This window comes from Furipterus horrens, unplaced genomic scaffold (genome assembly GCF_987537825.1).
Source record: "Furipterus horrens unplaced genomic scaffold, mFurHor1.1.pri manual_scaffold_4, whole genome shotgun sequence".
In the NCBI taxonomy this organism is placed as follows: domain Eukaryota; kingdom Metazoa; phylum Chordata; class Mammalia; order Chiroptera; family Furipteridae; genus Furipterus; species Furipterus horrens.
Window position 1 is genome coordinate 88,330,547 of NW_028327174.1, and position 20,748 is coordinate 88,351,294.

Here is a 20,748-nt window from a genome sequence, read left to right on the forward strand (position 1 = left end):
ATCACCTCCCATGAAATGGACAAATGTGTTGAGTTTTCAAAAAAAATCCACTGAAGCCAAATGCAATCTCTCACCGCAGCGCCAGCTGGTACACAGGTACAAATGGGTCCTTAGAACATTCACCTGTAGTACAGAGAACCTGTATTAGAAGAGCCCTGCCCTCCAGAAGATATTTTTGGTTTTATGGGCATCTCCCCTTGTATGCTATTTTCTAAACTAAAATGACTTACTCCTGATGGAAAGGTAGCACGTATGAATAAAACATTTAAAAATACAAACTTGAATATAATCGATAATCTACCCAGAAAAAAGCATTGACTCCTGTTGCATAGTCCTTCAAGCCGCCTAATGATGGAGTGTGTTCTCAGTGTGGGTATTATGTTACAATGTTGTATAGACAGCTCTTTAAAACTATTCCAGGCAAGTAAGTGAATACAGGGGTGGGCAAAAGTAGGTTTACAGTTTGGAAAAAGATGCAGATTATTACAACAGCTTTATTGATAGTACCTATTTTTGCCCAACCTGTATATAATCAGGTATTAAAACTTGACTGCTGTGCTGAGTGATACCAAATTAAAGAGTATTTTTAACCAATCCCAGTATTGGTGGATTTCGGTGTTTCCCAAGTTTTTGCTATTCTAAATAATGCAACAATGAACCTTACCAGGTTATTTTCTAAGGAGGAAATTGAAGTAGTGTTGGGACTCCAGTGAGGAAAAGGGCAATAGGGGGCATACCAACCAACCATTTTACCCACTAGATGCGACAGTGTGGGCTCAAGTTGGGGCCAACTTTCCCTCACCAAGTGGTGACTGAGTTTTTAACTGTTGTTAGTCTTATCTTACTGCCTACTATTTTGCTGCTATGTACCAGATATTTCACATGGTTTAATACCTAAAGCAACCCAGGATCACAGGGGAGTATCAGAGTTGGGAACAAACGGGCATTCAAAATGAACGCCCACATGTAGCAGGCATTCTGCACTCAGTGACGTCTTTATTTGTGTATCTTGATGTTTTAAACTTGTTTGCGTCTTGTGTTTCATGAACTGAATATTTTATTCATTCTCATTTGAATGTGATTTTATATAAAATGTTAAGGCTCTTAACCACTTGTCAATATTCGAGCATTTGTCCCACTTTGTAATTTAACTATTTTACCATTTAGAAGCCTTGAATTATGTAATCTATGTCTCTCACAGATTTTCTTTTGCTCTCTAATGCACACTAATATATATTGAATGGATGTACCTGTACTTGTTGAGAGGTGAAGATAGGTTAGGCTTCTGTGTACAGTTGGGAAGCTCACAAAAAAAAAAAAAAAGAAAAAGAAAAGAAAAGAAAGGACTTAAAAAATATATGAATGAGAAAATAATTTTTTCTACCCCAAAACAGTACCTGATGATAATGGAAGTAATATCAGTCTGGCCTAAACCAGTTTATTTTTAAAGGTTAGAAATTTTTAATAGCTTTACTTTTTTGTAAAGATGAAGCAGTATTTCAAAAAGTGGCTCAATTGACCACAGTTTGTAGACCTCAGAATTGCATTTTTGTATATAGGACTAAAAACTGACTTTTATAATATTAATATTGGCTTACACAACTGTGATATATATATATATATATATATATATATATATATATATATATATATACACATACACACCAATTTGGATAAATGCTCTAACAAAAGACTGAATTTTATATTTAACTTTCACATAAATTGTCACTTTATGACAGTACTTATAAACATCTAGTCATTTTAGTTAACAAACAATCAAACCTTGAATCTAGTTCATGATTGTTGGTAATGTCTGAGCAATGACTAACTTTCTGAGGTTAAAATCCCTAATGCTGCTTTGATTTTTTTTTTTTTTTTTTTTTTTTTGTCCTTGATGCTATTGAACAATACTTTCTGAAAGGTCAAAGAATAAGTAAGCCTCAACTGCTATTGTCAGTGACCCATTTTTATCAGCAGCATCAAGATAATTTTCCAACATTACTACTTGTCAGTGTATATCCAGGCTTCAATCCTGCCTGTGGTATTTGTTGTAGAGGAGTATCTCATGATGTAATCACAAAACAATGTCATGCTTTTGGGGGAGATTGAATCTTAACATTTGGAAAACACTTGAACTTCTCAGTGTTGAGTTTGGCAGGTTAAGCTCTCGTAGTGGGCAGGGACATTAGCAGTGCTGCTGCTGTAGCAAAGGTGTTACGCTTCTCTCTTGGGGACATAGCTTTGCTGGATAGAATAATCTTGGTTGTAGATCCTTGCTTTTCATCACATCGAATACTTCTTGTCAGTCCCTTCTTGCCTGCAGTTTCTTTTGAGAAGTCAGCTGACAGTCTTATAGGTACCCCTTTGTAGGTAACTCTTCTCTCTTGCTGCTTTTAAGATTATCTCTATCTGTAACCTCTGGCATTTTGATTATGATGTGTCTTGGTGTGGTCCTCACTGGGTCTAGTTTGTTTGGGACTCTGTGCTTCCTGGACCCATATGTCTGTTTCCTTCCTCAAATTAGGGAAGTTTTCCTTCATTGTTTTTTCACATAATTTTTCAATTTCTTGCTCTCCCTTTTCACCTTCTGGCAACCCTATGATTCAGATGTTGGCATGTTTAAAGCTATCCCAGAGGTTTTAAGCCTTTCCTCATTTTTTAAAAATTCTCATTTCCTCCTTTTGTACTGGTTGACTGTTTTTTTCTTCCATATGTTCCAATTTGTTGATTTGAACCGTGGTTTCCTTTCCTTCACCACTTGTTTCATGTGGATTTTCCTTCATTTCATCCAGGATAGCCTTCATTCTTTCCCCATCCTGTTTAGCCTTCTCTGTCAAGTCTGTGAGCATCTTTATCACCAATGCCTTAAACTGTGTATCTGCTAGATTTGCTGTCTCCTCATCTGTTAGGTTCGCTATCTGCTCATTGCTTAGTTGTGTCACTGGGACCTTGATTTGCTCCCCTACCCGCTTCTGGGCTGTACTTCTCTGTCTTCTTATCTTCACAGCTTTCTGTGTTTGCCTCTGTGATTTAGGTAAGGGCTGTCACCCCTGTTATGTTACAGGGGGTGGAGCCTTAAGTTTTCTTTAGTGCTGGCAACCTGTTTCACCACGTTTTGGCGCTGTATGTGAGGTAGGGGTCTGAGAGAGGAAACGGTGCCGGTTGCCACTGCTTTTCCAGGCACTTCTCCCCCTTCCCATACTAAGCAAGCTGCCTCCTTTTGGAGACTGGTAGCTCCTTCCTCTGCTTCAACCCCCCACTGGCTTTCACAGTCAGAAGCAATGCCACTCTATTTTCCCTGGTGCTGGAACTGCAAGCTACATGGTCCAGGCTGGGGCTGGGAGCCATCTGGTTTGGGGCTAGGATCGCTTCTCAGGTTTAAACTGTATGGCTGTGTTTTTCGCCAAAGCTACAGTCGCTGTACTGCTAGCCACACCTGCCCGTTGTACTCCCATCAGTTGCCACTGCCTCTAGCCATGCTGCCTGCCAAGCACTGCCCCTGTACCCACTGCTCCACTACTCTTTCTCTCCACCCCAACTCCACCCCTCCTGCCTTTCTGGTTGATTATTTCTTCTTTATTTATTTGCTGAACTTACCTGTAGTTTGATTTTCTGGATTTTCTGGGGTGTTTTTAGTTTTGAAGTGGTTGTAAATTCCTTCTTAGTTGTGAGGAGAAACAGCATGTGTATTTATGCCTCCATCTTGGCCGGAAGTCCAGGAATGGTTTCTTAATCCTATTTGTGTTTCCAGAGCTTTATACAGAGCCTGGCACATATATGAGCAGATGAACTAATTAATGGATAGGCACTGGCCAAATCCCACATTCTTGAGAAGGAAAAGCTTGGTGTCTGTATTTGTCTCCTATGGCTGCTGTAAGAATAACAACTCATTGGGTGGCTTAAAACAGAAATTAATTGTCTCACAGACCTGGAGGCCAGAAGCCTAAATTCAAGATGTTGGCAGGATCACTCTCTCTCTGTCTCTGTCTCTGTCTCTCTGTCTCTCTCTGTCTCTGTCTCTCTCTCTCTCTCTCTCTCTCTCTCTCTCAGGGCTCCAGGGGAGGAGCCTTCCTGCCTCATCTAGCTTCTCGTGGCCCCAGGTACCCTTGGCTTGTGTCCGTCCACATCTATGTCTGTTCTTTATACCTCTTTACCCCTTGGTGCCCTGACACTCCCTTTTGTCTCTCTTTTACAAGGGCACTGGATGGCATTTAGGGCCCACCTAAAAATCCAGGTGATCTCACCTCATGGTCCCAAACTTAGCACATCTGTACTTCCCACTCAGGTCATGTTCTTTGTGGGCATTCCCAGCCCATTATTGGGCTCCATGGCAGGTAACAAAAAATACTGCCTACATCTCCCTTGCAATGTTGCTTTGTTGTTTAAGGAATCTAAACCAGTAATTTAAAACTTTCTAGCTTTTGCTCTGATCTACATGAATGACATCTTTCTTCAGGAGAGTCTTCATGACAACAGGAAGAAGTGAAAGGGGAGCTGCATTTCAGGATAAGTTGTAGGGGAAGATGCCCTTAGTCAAACCAGCCCAATTATTTCAGACTAGCATCTAAACCACAAAATGTCCTTGTTGGGGTCTGGAGATTGAGAAGTGGGGAGGGCAGGCCCAGGTTTAACCTGAGCTCAGAAAGGGCAGGGCTGGTATGAGAGATGGAAGGTAGAAGATGACCTTAGGGAGGTGCCCTGGAATAGGCCTATGGCGAAGCTTCCAGAAACTGTAGCCAGGCTCCCCTGAGCACCTGGAAAGGAGAAAAGACTCCAGTCTCTCCTTAATGGATTCCTACCTTTTACCAAAGCATCCCAAAGAGGCCAACAAATTGTGTTGTGAGGGTTAGCCCAGCAGTGCTACTCTGAGTCACCCTACACAAGAAGACAGGAGACAGTCCTGTTTCTCTAATACTGATTAGAGACCAGAATCTTGACTAGACTTCCTTACTCGTGTCTGGGTCACTCACACTAGGCTTGTCAGCCTCCTGGTGGTAAGGATTGGGTAGGCAGGGTGAAGATCCTGCTCATGCTCTGAGCCTGAGGTAACTTCAGCTCAGCTCACCAGAGATTTTGGAGGGACTACCAGGCATCTCAGCTAACAATAAAATGGTACCTTGGCTCCATTTGCCATTCTTGCTCGTTATGTGTCTTCCTCTGAGATCTCACCCAGGAGAAGGGGTTATTGGCAGGACAGAGTCAGACTCCTCTAGGGCCCCTGTTCCAAATCCCATCCAGTCCCACCTTTCCTGCCACCTTCCCACCCACATTCTCCTCACTTATGGCCAGCGAGGCCTCATGCTGTCCTTTATGGATGAAGGGAAAGAGGGCAGATACAGGAACCCAGAGACATCAGTCCCAGACTTGGCTCTGCAACCTTCTTGTTAATAAATTTGAACAAGTTACCTCTTTTGTTATGGACTGAATGTCGGTGTCCCTGCCCAAATTTATGTGTTGAAGCCCTAACCCCAATATAATGGTATTTGGAGGTGAGGTCTTTGGGAGTGATTAAATTCAGATGAGGTCATGAGAGTGAAGCCCCCTTGATGGAATTAGCTGCCCCACTCTACCATGTGAGGATACAGCAAGAAGGCTGCCATCTGCCAGCTGGGAAGTGGCCCTCACCAAGATCTAAATTGCCAGCACCTTGATCTCAAAACAGAAATATCTGTTGCTTAAGCCCCCAGTCTGTGGTATTTTGTTACAGCAGCCAAGCTGATAAACACACTCTGTGCCTCAGTTTCCTTGTATATTCATCAGATGAAGCCAGCCACCTCCTAGGCTTTCCAATGGCAAGACCTGGGACCTGGAGACTTCCTGAGTGCCAGTTTCCTTATCTGTAAATTGAGAGGAATAGTGTTTGTCTCATGGGATCTTTGGGAGGGAGAACTGAAAACAGAGACATGGGAGCTCTTTCAAAACTTTAAAGCAGAAGAAGTTGACTGTTAAATAAAAGATTTCCATAGAAGAAGCGGAAGGGAGCATACCTTAATCAGATCTGTTGTAGGTGAAACAGCATTTCCCAACAGTAGGTTCCTTAGAACATTTATCCTACCAGTTGCACCTTGAGAAGGGGTTCTCTGGTCAAGCAAGTTTGGGAGACTGGTCCTTTCCTTGGGTCTTACCAGGAACTTGGGAAGAGTAAGGGCTCAGAGAAGTACTGGGGCAAACAGGCCCATTTAACTGTCTTGAATCCAGCGTTTTCCAGACTTCCTTCTTCAGAGAACTGAGGGTAATGGATGGACCTGTCCCTGTGCCTGTCTTGATGAACAAAAGAGCAGACTAGAAAAGCAGGATTCTGGTGGGAAGGGTTGGGGAGGGTCAGAAAGAGGAGCTGGGTTAAAAAAAAGGCGTTCCCTGCTTTCCCCCATTTTTTTTCAACAAGGCTGGACCAATTGGAGGTGGCACCCAGAGGTACCTGAAAGTCTGCTTGGCATGATTTATAAGATGAGTTTTGTCTTGAATGCCACTGACTTCATACAGTGGCAATAGTTCCTCAAGGGATTAGTTAATAGAGGAAACATTGTCCTGAGCAAAGCAGCATTAATTCAGAGCTCTCGGTTTAAAACAGCACCAAGTTGGCAGGTTAGGATCTGGAGGATTAAACTCTAAATGTTATGGTTCAAAAACCAAGGATTAAAAATGAATATTTCATTAAAATAGAGATAAATCCACTGCTTAACAGTATATAAAAAGCAGGGTGGATAAGTTAGGCTGATTGCTTAGGAGGCTGAGATTCAGAGACAGAGGGGCTTGCTCAAACTTTTGGGGGAACAAACTGCTCCCTCCTCCATGGCTGATGAAATTAAGGTTCAGGACATAAACATGGGCTTTGGGCCATCACCCAGTTGGTGGCAGAGCTGGGACTGGTTCCTTTCTGTGCCTCTGGGACCTGGATTCAATGGGAAGGAGAAAACTCAGAATTCAAAACCCAGGTGGGGAAGGAAAAAAGGGAGGGAGGAATGAAGGGATGCTCAGTCTTATAGTCTAAGGTCATGGCAATCAGTTGTCTGACCTAAGGAGACATGCAAAGGTTTGTCTGGATACCCCACACCCTCCGCATCTCTGGTGATGGCAGGGCCTGGACACCCCCATGGCTCTAGAACAGCAGCCATTTTTAAAGGAACCAGACCCCTGCCCTCCAATGTTTGGGCCAAGATAAGTACTGGCCCAGGATACAACAGCAAGCCCCCTTGCAAGTGGGACTTGGAATCCCAGAGAACTAGAAGTCAGTCACTCTGTGAAGCTCAAGTTGCAAATTTAACCTGGAGACAGTTGTGGCCATGTATCCTGCAGTGTGGACAGAACTGGTTTGTGGTGAGAGAACAGACAGCCCACGGGCCACTGATGGAAGGACAGTCCTGATAATGTTAAGTTCCTGGTCACAGTTTTTCCCACAGTTTCATGAGCCAATACATTTCTTATTTTATCTAATCCTGTTAACTTATGCTTACTTACTGTTGTGGGGCTTTTCCAAGAATACCAGCTGGGGGTGCTGAGGCCTGGCCTCATGGTTGGGTGGGTCAGCAAAATCTCAGGGGACAATCAGGCAAGGTAACCAGAAAGCAAAGCAACTTCTCCCTTCAGAGCAGCTGGTGAAACTGCTGTGTGGAATGTCAGTCATGTAAGGGTGCTGTCAGGGGTCAGGGGGTCAGCCTCCTAAAAAGTGTTCTGTGAGGATCCACCATTCTTGGGACAGGGTGATCAGTCAAGAGGACTGAGACCACAGGGGCCTTGAGTGCGAGATTAAAGGACTCTGAAATGTAAAAGGGGCAGGATCAACCTTAATATTTGGTAGGTCCTGGGAAAGAGAACAAATGAAAATTAAAAGTGACCTATTAAGTTAATAAAGTGTTAAATAGAGCATTTAATAACTAGTGTTCTACCCTCCTACCCTAGTCACTCCACGGGGCCCTGAAAGGCTAGTTCGGGTGTAGAATTTTGGGGGTCCTCATAGTTCCGAGGTGAATGGGATTCCTTATGTCCAGATGCCCCCTTCCTTCTCCATCCTTAATTTCTTCCTGCACCACGGGGGGCCTTCCTGTGCAACCCCCCCCCCCACTAGTATGTCTAATATCTGTCCAAACTCCAGCAAACCCCTGTCCCTTAGTCACCTTGCTGGAGTGGCACTGTGTGTCCCTGTCCAGATGGAGGGGTCAGGAGAATGCTGCGTGGGCCCTGGACATGGCCTCTGCAGGTCCTACAGCGTGGTCTAGAAGGGGGTGGACACTGCTCCCTAGTCCTACAGACCCTTTGCCCTGTGGGGTGGGACATGGCCAGGACAGTGTCCCTCTGGCCCAGGACTAAGAAGGGTACTGGTCATGGGCTGAGCAAAGGGTGGATGAGCATATCCTGGAAGGTGCTGGACTTGGGGGTCAGGAGAATGCTCAGCTGTGCAGTGGTGGGCTCTGTACCTCAAGATCGTTATTTGCAAAATGATGGCTTTGGATGAGAAGTAGAGATTTACAGCCCAGGGATTGGGATCAGATAAAGGTGTGAATTTTGAATTCTCTAGCTATGTGATTTGGGGCAGAATACTTAATCTGTGTGAGGATGTTCTCACCTGTGAACCAGGGATATACCCTCCCTGGGCTGCTTCAGGAGTTAAGTGATGCCCTTCAAGATTAGCATAGTCAGTGCTCTGTGCCCAGCAGCTGCAACAGGAGGCTTTACCTGGGAGTGTTAGGATCTGATAGCTTTAAATGGCTCTGGGTTCTCTTGTGCCATTGACTTGTTAACCATCAGCAAGTTGCTTAATTTGCCCAAGCCTCAGTTTGCTGGTTGGTGAAATGGGGTAATAACAACATCTCTACTTAGGGGTCTTATCAGAGACAAACGAGCTAAGCTTGTAAGCAAGACTTGCCTGGCACAAAGTAAACTTTCAAAACTCAGTGATTTATTTTATTTATTTGTTTGTTTATTTTATTTATTTATTTATTTATTTCTTACCAAGAGCCCATTTACTCACTGATATCCTCAGCCCACCAGTGGCTGGGGCTGTGGGTAATTCTCCTGGGCTGTGGCTGCAGCCCACAGGCTTTCTGCTTTCCTCACTCAATGAAGTATTGGCTCCTGAGGAAGAAAATCCTCGAATACAACTTGTTTGCTTAAATTCAAGCTCTAATTAATTTGGGAAGAAGCCTGTATCAGCTGAAATCCTTCTGTGTTCTGTTCTCTGGCCTGTCAGGCAAAGCCACATCTCAGTCAGAGCCCTTGATCATCAGGGAAGGATTGGTGGAGAAAAGGAAACGGCAGATTGGGGGCTTCAGAAATCAGACAAGGAAGCTGCCGTGGGGCCCCTGCTTCTTCCTGTAGCTTCCTTTCCCTCTTCTTCCTGTGTGAGGAAATTTAAAATGAACAAATCCGAGCCAATAATAGATAAATACAGCTTCTCCCCCAGAGCTGACAGGCAGGCCACCTCATGGCACTGAAGATCTGGAACATGCTGGGCTACCCCAGCCTGGGCGCTCTTCCCGTGGCTGCCTGGGGAAAGAACCAGAGAAGGAGCAAGCCACACTTGGTGGCTCCATGCTGCTTCCTGCTTAGATGTAACCCCTCAAGTAGAGCATGGTTCTCCCTCCCACTGCAGCATGGTTTCTATGGCAAAAACATGCACGTTGACTCTTTCCACTCGATTCTCTGTCACCAGTTCTTTCCTCCTTCCTGTTCATTTCTGAATACCTTGGAAAGGCATCTCGTGCCACACCTCAAACCCCTCCTTTTCACGGTGCAGTCTTTGTCACTGTCACCACCCCTCCCAACTCTGTGCCAGCCATCAGAACCATTCACATTTCCCAGAACCTCTCCTACCTCTTTGGCTTAGGAACTCTGCCTCGTCCTCTGCTTTCTCTTTAATTTTTAAGTGTGATAAGAAGCACATAACATAAAATTTTAAGTGTCAGTTCTGTGTCATTAAGTACATTCACATTGCTGTAAAACCATCACCACCAGCCATCTCCTGATCTCAGTGATTGGATCCAAGAAGGCCAGTGTGGGGGATAGAGAAAAAACCCTCACAGAATGGAGAGCCATTTCTTCTTCACCTACTTCTCAGCAGAACCAGCATGGCCCAGTGCAGGGAGACCACGGCATAAACAGCCTTCCTGGTCCCAGTCCTTCCCAGCTTTGGAGTCCCAGGGTCTCACTCCACCCATGCCCTCAGAACATCACAGTGCTTGCAGAGAGCTCCTGTGGGAGGTGGTCCTGCCTCTAGTAGCCTTGAGGACAGCCACATCAGCCACAGAGCTCAAAGTGAAGGTCCTGAGAAGGTGGCCCTTGACCACCTGGGTTGACCAGACAAAACTGGGTCTCCTTGGAGTGTCCTGAGTCATGCAGATGGGATTTGAATTGTGACCTCACTATACTCACAGGTTTCGGGGCTTAGGGACACGTGATTCATGAAGATGACACTGTAGCCTAGGACACTGCAGCCAGGAAAAGCTACCTTAGGTCAGGAGGACCCTTGCTTTGACCTGGACTTTTTTTCTTAGGTTAACCTGTCAGTGCCAAATGCATACCACTGATTTACATCTTCTTCTGCTTCAACTTCAAGGATGCAGTCTTCTGGAGGGTGAGGGGTAAAGGTCTTTTCAGGTGGGAAGGAGAAGAAGCAGATATGGGAATGAGAACCCATGGTCACACAGGTGACAGGGAACTAGGATAAGTTGTCAGTTACATTAATTTTCCATGTTAGAACAGGCCCAGTGTGGCTGAATCTGTTAGATACAAGAGCATTTCCCCCTCGAATTTCCAACTACCAAGTCATGTTGTTACAGAACCCTGGGCTGCTCCGATTGAAACAGAACCCACGGTCTCTTTAGTTAGGGGCCCAATTGCCTGCCGCCAGAATTATAACTCTCAATACCAGAGTTTAGTGAAAAGAAAAATTGTTTATTTAACAGTTATATAGATTTAGATTATTTGCGGATTTCTGCCGTTAAGTTTTATGTTCCTTAATACACCCATAAACACACATCCTTGCCTCCCCCCCACCAAACCAGGCTAGTTTTAGAAAAGTTAGAGATACCGTTTCCCTACTTTCTAAACACAGTTCAGCTTTACCAGTAGCTGCCAATCATTCAATTCTGATTGGGGAGACTTCATCTGTGTTATGGTGTCCACCAGCTTTTAATCCAGAACCTCGTGGATTCTCAGCCTCCTTGTAAACTGCATAGTTAGTCCTTTGTAATCCACATGGTTAGTCTGTTCCTTTTCAAAGCAGCAAGGCAGGTTCCTTCCTTAAAACTGTATCATCAGACCCCTTAAAATGTCTGCCACTTATTTTTAAATCCCTGACTACGTCCTCTGATGCAGTGGGTATGGTAACCAGTTCTGATCATTCACAGAACCTCACGCAGGCTCTGTGTGCCTTTTCCATACCGTCCCCTGGTCCAAGACCCCTCCCATCTACCTGAGGCCTTGGATGCATTAAAGACATTTTTCGTAACAGACACTAGCCACCAGCCTCAGGCATGTGAAGGCATCCTGAAAGCTTCCTCCTTCTCCCCATCCCCCAGCCGCACACTCTGGGGTTTTTTGGACACCCGTTTCTGTAACAATGTGGGTGGTTTTCCTGGTGGAAGGTTTTCAGCATTCAGTCAGCTTACTTTTGTTGTGGTTGTGTCTGAAGCTGGCATCCTGGAAGAATTGTTACTGACACCAGAATCCAATCAACGCATTCAGTTTTGCAAAACAGATATGCAGAGAAACACAACGTTTTCCTGGCTGGAACAAAATTTTAAGATCACACCACTCAACTTATAGATTAATGGAAGTGATTGCAGTAGGTCACACAACTGACTAAAGAGAGCTTGAGAGTGCAACCCAGATGACCCTGATCATAACCAGCGCTGCAAACACCTTATTCTATAATATCACAGACTGGATTCTCATCATGTGGCTTACAGACCCTATACAGGGGATAATTTCTTGCTTTTTTTTTCCTGCATATTTTTCTTAGAGGGAATTTATAGATAATTTCCTGGGGTACTTGTAGTCAAATTGGACAGAATAATAAAAATAGAAACACCTAATGGTTTCCTTACACAACATCAAGCTCACTCATGAAGTCTAATGTCTCACCCTCACTCACCCTTGGAGAGCAAACAGCATGCAAGTTATATGTTTTGATTTTGTTGAACTGAGCATTCTTCCTCCCCCTTCCCTGTCTCTTCCCCTCCTTGCTCCTTCTTTCTCCTCTCCCCACCACCTAGCCCTCCCTCACTCCTGTTCCTACATCTCCACGTGCAGCCTGGGCTCTCTCAGCCCAGTCCTTGTGGAGAAGCTTCCAGCCCAGGGTTTTGTGCAGGTCAGCATGTTCCCCACCCTGCCACGGAGCACACCCCTGTCCCCCAGCCCCCCGCTGTGTTTTTGTTTTCCAAATTGTGGGCTTATCAAAATTAATGAACTCATTTATTTTCTCTACATCAAATGCACACAGAAATTATTATATTTCTAAATGGGCTAACAGTGCTGTGTGGTCACACCTGAGTCTCCTGAGAGCTGCTGGAACCCCTCTTTATAACCTTGGGAATGCTTTCGAGAACTTGACCATGCAAAGGTGAGAGGCCTCTTGACAAGACAGAGGTGTCCTTGATCTACACTCTCCCGGTCCCTTTAGTTCCTACTCTGAGCATGTTTGGGGCTGTAGGCAGATGTCAGTGGCGAGATTCTGCTGTGTGATCAGTATTCTAGGAGGTTGCCAAGGAAAAACCTCAGAGACATTATTTTGCTGGCAGAGCGGGTGTCCTGCTATGAGTTGTAACATAACCAGTGAGCAATAGCTCATGAAATGACCTTTTTTCCATTTATTAAAGGGCAAGCATTTCTTGGAAATCCATATATTTCACTGAGCTCTAAATCATGACTCCATCTACCAGGGTTCTCTCAAGCCTCTGCACCAATTTTGACTTTCATTGACTTTGGCACTAAACCCATCATTTCTTCCTTTAGCTCAGTAGAAAGTCCAGCTTTTAAATGTACTTCCGTGGTAGGTGGTCAGACAGACGTGAGCAGAGCCAAGAGGATGGCCCAGGTACAGAAGGTTACCAGGGTGGAAAGCCCTAGGTACTGAGCAGGGGGCAAAATTAGGAAAACAAGAAAGATGCCCTGAGGGCAACCTTTCCTCTCCTAGCATATTGCTGGTCATGCAGATTAGATCTCCTGACCTTTCATATTGCTGGTGTGGGGTTCAGACCCTCCCCTGACCTTTCCTCCCCTGGCGTGGTGCTAGTTACGTGGTAGTCCCACTTAGAGGAGAAACAAGGGTCATGAGAATAGCCCTTAAGTATTAAGCACCCAGGACCATGAGGTTCTGACCTACATCAAAGACATCTAGGCTTCAGTTGTGTTTCAGCTCCAGGCCTCGAAAAGCAGCAAAACCAGACAAGCAAAATTGACTGACCTCAGGATCAGCAGCATTGACTAGTGACTTCCTGCCCTGGCACCTACAAGTCAGTGGAGATCAGGACCCTGAAAGGACACACCTGGAAAGATGATGAATATTCTTTTGTTTTCCCCAAGTATATTTTATTGATTATGCTGTTACAGTTGTCCCAATTTTTTTTCCCCTTTGCTCCTCTCTGCCTGAATATTCTATGAAGATACCCTCTACGGACCTCTCCTAAAATCCCTGCCTTTTAAAACCTTTAGGACAGAGGACTCAGAGCTGTCTCCCTCCAGGGAGCAGGCCTGCACCTTTCCCCACCTCCTCTTCTCCCCCACCCCAGGCACATTACTTTTACCTTCCTCTCTCCTAAACTCCAAAGGCCCTTATTTTGCCTCTGTAACTTATTTCCTAAACCCATTTCTTCCACAGTTTACTTCTTCTATTTCTGTGACTTTCTAAATAAACTTTCTCTTATAGTTTGAGCCTTGGCTCTGAATTGCTTCTTAATCAGAACTCAAGTACTGATGTTGCTGAACCACTGGCCTAACACCTGGTGCCGTTCTCACCACCGCCAACACTTTCTGATGATGTGTGTGTGCTTGGGGTTGAAATTTCAGTGTCTCTCTTGGATGTGGTAGTTGTGTTGAGCTTGGGGCTGAGTCTCCTTGTGTTCCAAGGTCAAGGGCAACAAACAACTTTTTTGTTGGCCATCAGGAGGACAAAGTTAAATGATGCTGGGAAATGAGCTCCCACATCCCCACAGCAAGCCCTCCTGTCCCTTGTCAGTAGTGTGATTGTGGGACACATTGTTATTCTAAGTCATGCTTTGACAATTTCAAGCTGTGGTCTGTATTCCATGCTGACCTGCCTACAAGCAATAAAGTCAAGACAGGTGCTTTGGTTGTGCCTGAACCAACCTTGGCATTGGTCTTTTCCTCTGCCACATTGTTGTGCTCCTCCTCTCCTGTGTGCGTAGCAAGAACACCTCTGTCCAGCACTGGGTGAGCAGGCATGCTCTGGGGATCTGTCAGAATGTCATAGGGCACTCAATTTTGGCTCCAGGAGACAGGAGTGAAAATATCTTCGAGGCTACTCTGCCCAAATTTCTCTGGAAAAATAGAGATAAATTAATAAAGAGTAAGCACAGGATGGAAGGTAACCTGTTTTCTAATCAGAGCAGAGCTTTGCTAGATTTTAATCCTTGCTAGGTCAAGGATTCTGTAGATCTTCGAAAAATAATTCCAGGACAACTGGCCCTGGAGAAGCAAGCCAGGAATGCCCCCTACAAAATGCATCACTTGGTGAAAAAGCTACTTGCAGAATGTGCTGTAGAGATTTAAAAGAGTTCTAGCACCTGCTTCAAGGAATGTTAGCTAGGGAGACCAGATACCCTGCTGAAACAGGTAGAGTCTCTCTGAGCAATAAGCCAGGCAACCCACTCAGGCTAGGCCTTTCTTACCACACAGCAGTCCCAGTTCTGAATTGTTCCCACCAAGATAGAGCTTTAGGGTAACACATTTCCTTACCAAACTCATTTCCTTCAATCTAGCTGAGTTCTCTAAGTTTAGATACCTTTGATTTGCTAATGTTTGTGAAAGTAAGCTGACTTTATGGTATGGACTGAATTATGTCCCTGTCCCCCCACAAATTCACATGTTGAATCCCTAACCCCCAATGTGACTTTATTTGGAGATGGGGCCTTTAAGGAGGTAATTAAGGTTGAAGGGTAGGGCCTGATCTGATAGAATTGGTGTCCTGATAAGAAGAGACACCAGAGAGCCTTCTCTAGTCATGTTAGAACATGGCAGGAAAGCTGCAGCCTGCAGTTCAGGATGAGCCCTTGACAGAATCTGACCATGCTGGTGTCCTAATCTGTCTTCCCATCTCCAGAACTTATATTTGACAAATAAAGTCCTATTGTTGAAGCTGCTGAGTCTATGGCATTTTGTTATGGCAGCGGCACAGATAAACACACTTGACCTCAGAGAGTTCACAATTCACTGGAGACTCCATCTGAGACCCTGACCTGGGGCTGAGAGGCTGGCCAGATGGATGTTCCACACCTATGTACTCCCTGTTCACGCTCTATAGGCTCATGGTGGGGTCAAGGGAGCACAACAGCAGAACCTTGTCTTCTTTTATCAGCTCCAAACTAATGAAACAAAATGGGGGAGAGATGCTCTGAGGCTACTCCAGCATAAAAAGTTCATTGGATCCACATGTTAATACTCCATTAATTAAAGTTAATCTTCTGAATTATTCTTGGTACCATTCTCTCCCTGCCTCCTGCCACACCACACCACCTCCACATTCCAACATGCAGCCCCTGCAATCAGGCAAGATGTACTGGGAACTATCTGCTGGACAATGGGTCCGGTGGAAAGACCAAGAGATTAAAAAGAAGCTTCTGGCCATAATTCACATCTTGGCCTTAGCACTGACTCCTTTCAACCCCAGTGAAAATATCTTAAACTTACCCAGCTTCTAAACTTATGCTAAAATACCTGATCCATTCAAGGTAAACAATCATATATTTACAAGAAAAATGAAGACTTCCCATCTTTTCCTTTGCCCTGTGCAGGCCACATGCACATCTTGTTTTAGTCACCGCAGAATTATAACACTGCTTTCTTCTTCTGACTAAATCAGAGGGCCTCCATTTGACCAAAGCTGTGGAAAGTGTTTTCACTCTAAATTGGATGGGACTCACCATGCCACTGTGCTGATGTGGGCCTGCCAGAATGTCACATCTCCATCAAAGGAAAGAACACACCTGAGCATGATGGAGACTTAACCCCATGGTACTGGATGCTGTGTCACAGTCCCTGAAGGATGGGTCAGGTCTGGTGAGTGTCCAGCAAGGAGAGAGTACTGGTATGGCAAATCATTTGTCTTGAGACATTAATCTGATAAATGCTTATCGAGTACCTACTATGTGCAGAACCCCATGCCAGGTCCAAAGACATGTAAAATGGTACCTATACAAGGTACTTTCGCTATGGTTTTCTTCAGTGCTTAGGGTTTGGCAATCATGCAGGACTGGAGAAGGATCAAAATGATTTCAAATAGCCTGGTAAAAGCTATACTCCCAGTACTTGACCTAAAGACCAGTGCAAGGCAGCTCACTCTTACTTCTAAATTATAATTTCTCTTACTTCAGCATTTACACTTCTCCTGGGGTGGAGCAGGAAATGGTGACTGAAGGCAAGTATGTGAATATTAACCTCTAAGTTTGCTTTACAGAAATGTATTTAATGGAATATTATATAGACATGTAAGTACGCTAAATATTAAATATGCTAAGTAGGTCTAAATATGCTTATTTGGAAAGTTATCAGGGAGATCAAAGAAAAATACAAGTTCTTAAGTCCCTATCTATACATATATACATATATGTGCATAGACACTTTCTGGATGGAAATTGAAATTCATGAGGCAAAAATGGCAAATTAGGTTGTAGAGAGGGATCACAGAAACAGCTACTATTTTTTATTTTCCATTCTTCATGGTTTTTAAATTTTTTCCCTAAAAATGAGCACTTTCACAATGGTATAAAAGGGTTTTAAAGTTATTAACATATTTTTGTTATTACCAAATAATTATATATACAGAAAAATTAATGAACAATTTCAAAATATGAATAAAATATACCTATAATGTCATCTACAGAGTGAACATTTGTTAATACCTTGGTGAATATCTTTCCAGACTTTCAACCTTCCATATGCTTCTTTGTTTTAACAAAGATAGACTCAGACTATAATATTATTTTGTGATCTGACTTTTTCACTTAACAACATTCTCATGAAAAATTTTCCCATTAAATCATTTTCATATACAACATCATTATCTAATGACTCGATACACTAGTCCCTCGCTATATTGTGGTTCACTTATCGCAGCCTCACTGTATCACGGGATTTTAAAAAATATTATATTTAATTATTTATCATAGATTTTTCACTATATCGTGGGATTTTGTGGTACTGTATATGTATGTTGTTAAAGTTATGTAGGTTTAAGAGTGTAGAATAAATGTAAGGTTCCTACTTCGCAGCGGGGTCTGGAACGTAATACCCACGATAAGTGAGTGAATACTGTATTCCAATATAGTATACCATCAGTGCTTGCTTCGGCAGCACATATACTAAAATTGGAACAATACAGAGAAGATTAGCATGCCCCCTCCCCCAAAATATATAGTATACCATCACATATTTAATCAACTCCTTTTATGTTGGACATCTAGGTTTTCTCTAATTATCTATATCTCTTATAAACAATGTGTCCATTCACAACCTTACAACTAAATCTTTGTATATTTTTTATTTTTCTTTCTGCTAAATCCTTAGAAGTTGACTTGCTTGTTTGAAGCTCTAGATATATATGGTCAGCTTGCCCTTCATATAGTATGCACCAATTCACCTGCTATCCAAGAGTGCACGCCTGTTCATTCTCCTGTGTCCTTGCCAACACTGAATACTTCCATGAAAATATTTGTCTCTTAATCTATTCTTAAAGGATTTAAGAGACCCCATTCTCATTGGCACAATTAACTTTACCAACCAGAATGTTAAATTAAAACTGAAGCTGTGCCCAGCATAGTATTTAACATGATGAAGAGCTGTTGCCTGCTCTTGGGAGGCTGTGGCTCTCATCCCCATATGCCATAGTCCTCAATGTTGTAGACATGCAAAAGGCCTTCCTGGTCAGTCACATAGGCTAGGACATCTTCTGCTATCATTACCATACTGCTGACTTGGGTTTTGTCCCTGTGAGAAACGCTCACAATAAAAACTGGGACACAGGACTTGAGCAGTAAAGCGAGGCGTTTATTCACGAGTCTGCAGAGTCGGGCGCACCCTCAGCCAGGAGAATGTGTGCGCCAAGTAGACAAAGATGGCTGGTTTTATAGTCTTAGCTTCCCTACCCTAAAGCTTCCCCGCCCTGAAATTGCCCTGAAAGTAATTAGCTTCCTGCCCTGAACTTGATTAACTTCCCTGCCCTAACGCAATTAGCTCCCCCCCCACCCCTCTCCTTCTTCCCCGTTTCTCCATTACTGGTTACTCCAGAGTTACAATCTAATGTGATAATCTAAATGCCCCTATTGTGGTTTGTGAATATGCTAATGCTATCAACTCCTGTCTCAGAGACCCTTTAATTACATTTGCCCTTTGTTATTACTGATTTTGTACTGATTTGAGAGTCACTATTTTCTTGTTTCCTACATCCCTAGATTGAAAGACATGCCCATCTGACACACGCACACACACACACACACACACACACACACACACACACACTTGGCCCTTTCACAGATGAAGCTCACCTGTCAGACAATGGCAAATGAAATGCTATAACCTGTTTATAGTAGAACCAGAATCTGCATGTATAAATCTCCAGTAAATAGAAATTGTCGTCGTCGTCGGCAGCCGTCCGTCTCGAGAGACGATGCTGTAGCTTCTTAAGAGTCTATCTGCACCGCCGAGAATGGTTGTGCAGTCCGACTCGGGAGTGACACGGTATCTGTCTCCTCCCGTGTTGAATCGACATCTTGCGATGACGCTGGAGTGTCCTCTCCAGTGAAGCTGAAGCTACAGAGCCTGGGCAGGGTGATATGGAGGGTCTGCTGTTGCCCATGCAGCAGACCCCCCCTCTCTTCGCAGCTGAAGGATCCAAGGGAAAGACGGAGTCAATACAGCTTGGCTTCAGGTGCGCCGCAGGAGTTGCCGGTGTTGACTACAACGTCAAACCGCCTTAGGGACTCCGGCTCCGGATTTTCTGTCGGGGTTTACTCCCTTAGCCTTTCCCCTGAAGAGGTATGCCGCAAGGCAGTGGAGGTTTTTTGGAATCAGAGTTTTCCTTCTCTGATGTGCCCTGACTGGAAGATCGAACCAGCGACACTTAGCTCGCAGATGTGAAGGCTACTGGCCCCAGTGTTACCTCAGCACCCCAGGGCTTTTGGAGCAGGACAAGGATTGAGAAGTTGGTGTGGTCTTGAGGAAGGGGCTGAGAGACCTGGAAAACCCAAGCAGGCAGGGCATTCAGGGGCTTAGCCTAGGACTCTCTGGACATTTCCTAAGAGGTACCACTCCTTAGGAATTCCTGGATTGAAATAAAGCTAGTTAACCTTTATGTCACCTTTAACATTTATTAAGATGTAAAGCCACGTGACATCACATGATACTGGTTTATTAGTCCCACATCAAATGAAGAAATGGAGACTTAGGAAATTTCAAAGCTTTGATCAAGGCCATAAAGATGCTTATTCTTCCATTCCCTCCTTTTTTTATTGGCATATGTTAAATTTCTAGTAGGATCTAGGCATTGTGCTGAGTCCTGTGGAAAGAAATAACAGCCAAACCACACCAAAGGCTACCCCCAAGGAATTGACAAGGTGCTGTTGGCACAGGCAGAAGAGGCTGTATTGTATGTGGGGAGGGCAGGTGCCAGAGAAGGATTTCCAAGGGGACAGGGCAGCAATGGATATGGTATCTCAAAATGTGGGGTGGGCACTGGTCAGTGAAGGCCACACTAGGCAGCATTGATGTTAAACCTTGACCTTCATAACATAGCTAAGTATTGAAAGAACTTCTGAACCCAGCTCCCTACCTCCCCTGTCTCTACTCTTCCTGCTATACCTTGAGCACCATCCACCCAGGGGCCACATTTTTCCTTTTTAACGTTTATTTCTAATCCTTTCACAGTACTTATTTGGTATGTAGAGTTCCAGCATTTGCTGTTGAATAAAAATACTATAAACATACCTAGATAAAAACCTCCAAAAGCCACAGGGAAGGTTGCTACTTGGATATTGGAGGTGTGAGCTAAGGTCTCTTTATTTTATCCTTCGTGGGTCTGCAGGCTTTCGGAGTACATTGCCAAGACTGGAGGTGAAGCCAATGGTGTCATGTTAATAAGGAGCGATATAAATAATGGGATTGGTGCTGGAGTTGAACAAAAGAGGTGCTGCTCCCAGGTCTTACCACCATAGAAACATTCATGACTCAAGCTGTTAATTGTTCATCAATACTTATTTTGACCTGACTCTGTACCTGGCACAGTGCTGTGCACTGGGGAAACCACAGTGGGCATGGCTGACTCAGACACTTCCCTCAAGTGGACGATGATCACAGCCAGGATTATTTGCTAAAGGACACTTTCTGTGTGCCGAGCACTTTCTCAACATTACCATATTTAATAATCATAATGATCCCACGTAGACATTATGCTACTGATTTTATAAAGACTGTGACCCTGAGACAGTGGTTTAGAAATAACTGTATTGTAAAGTGCCACAGCTAATAGATGGAGAAGCTGAGATTCAAACCTAGATGTGTTTTCATCCAAAGCTCTTGATA

At 44.1% G+C, this 20,748-nt stretch overlaps 1 pseudogene; it reads left to right on the forward strand.

The window, feature by feature from the left end:
• Positions 1 to 17,510: 17,510 nt before the first annotated feature.
• LOC150012381 (U6 spliceosomal RNA) lies at positions 17,511 to 17,607 on the forward strand (annotated as a pseudogene).
• Positions 17,608 to 20,748: the final 3,141 nt, after the last annotated feature.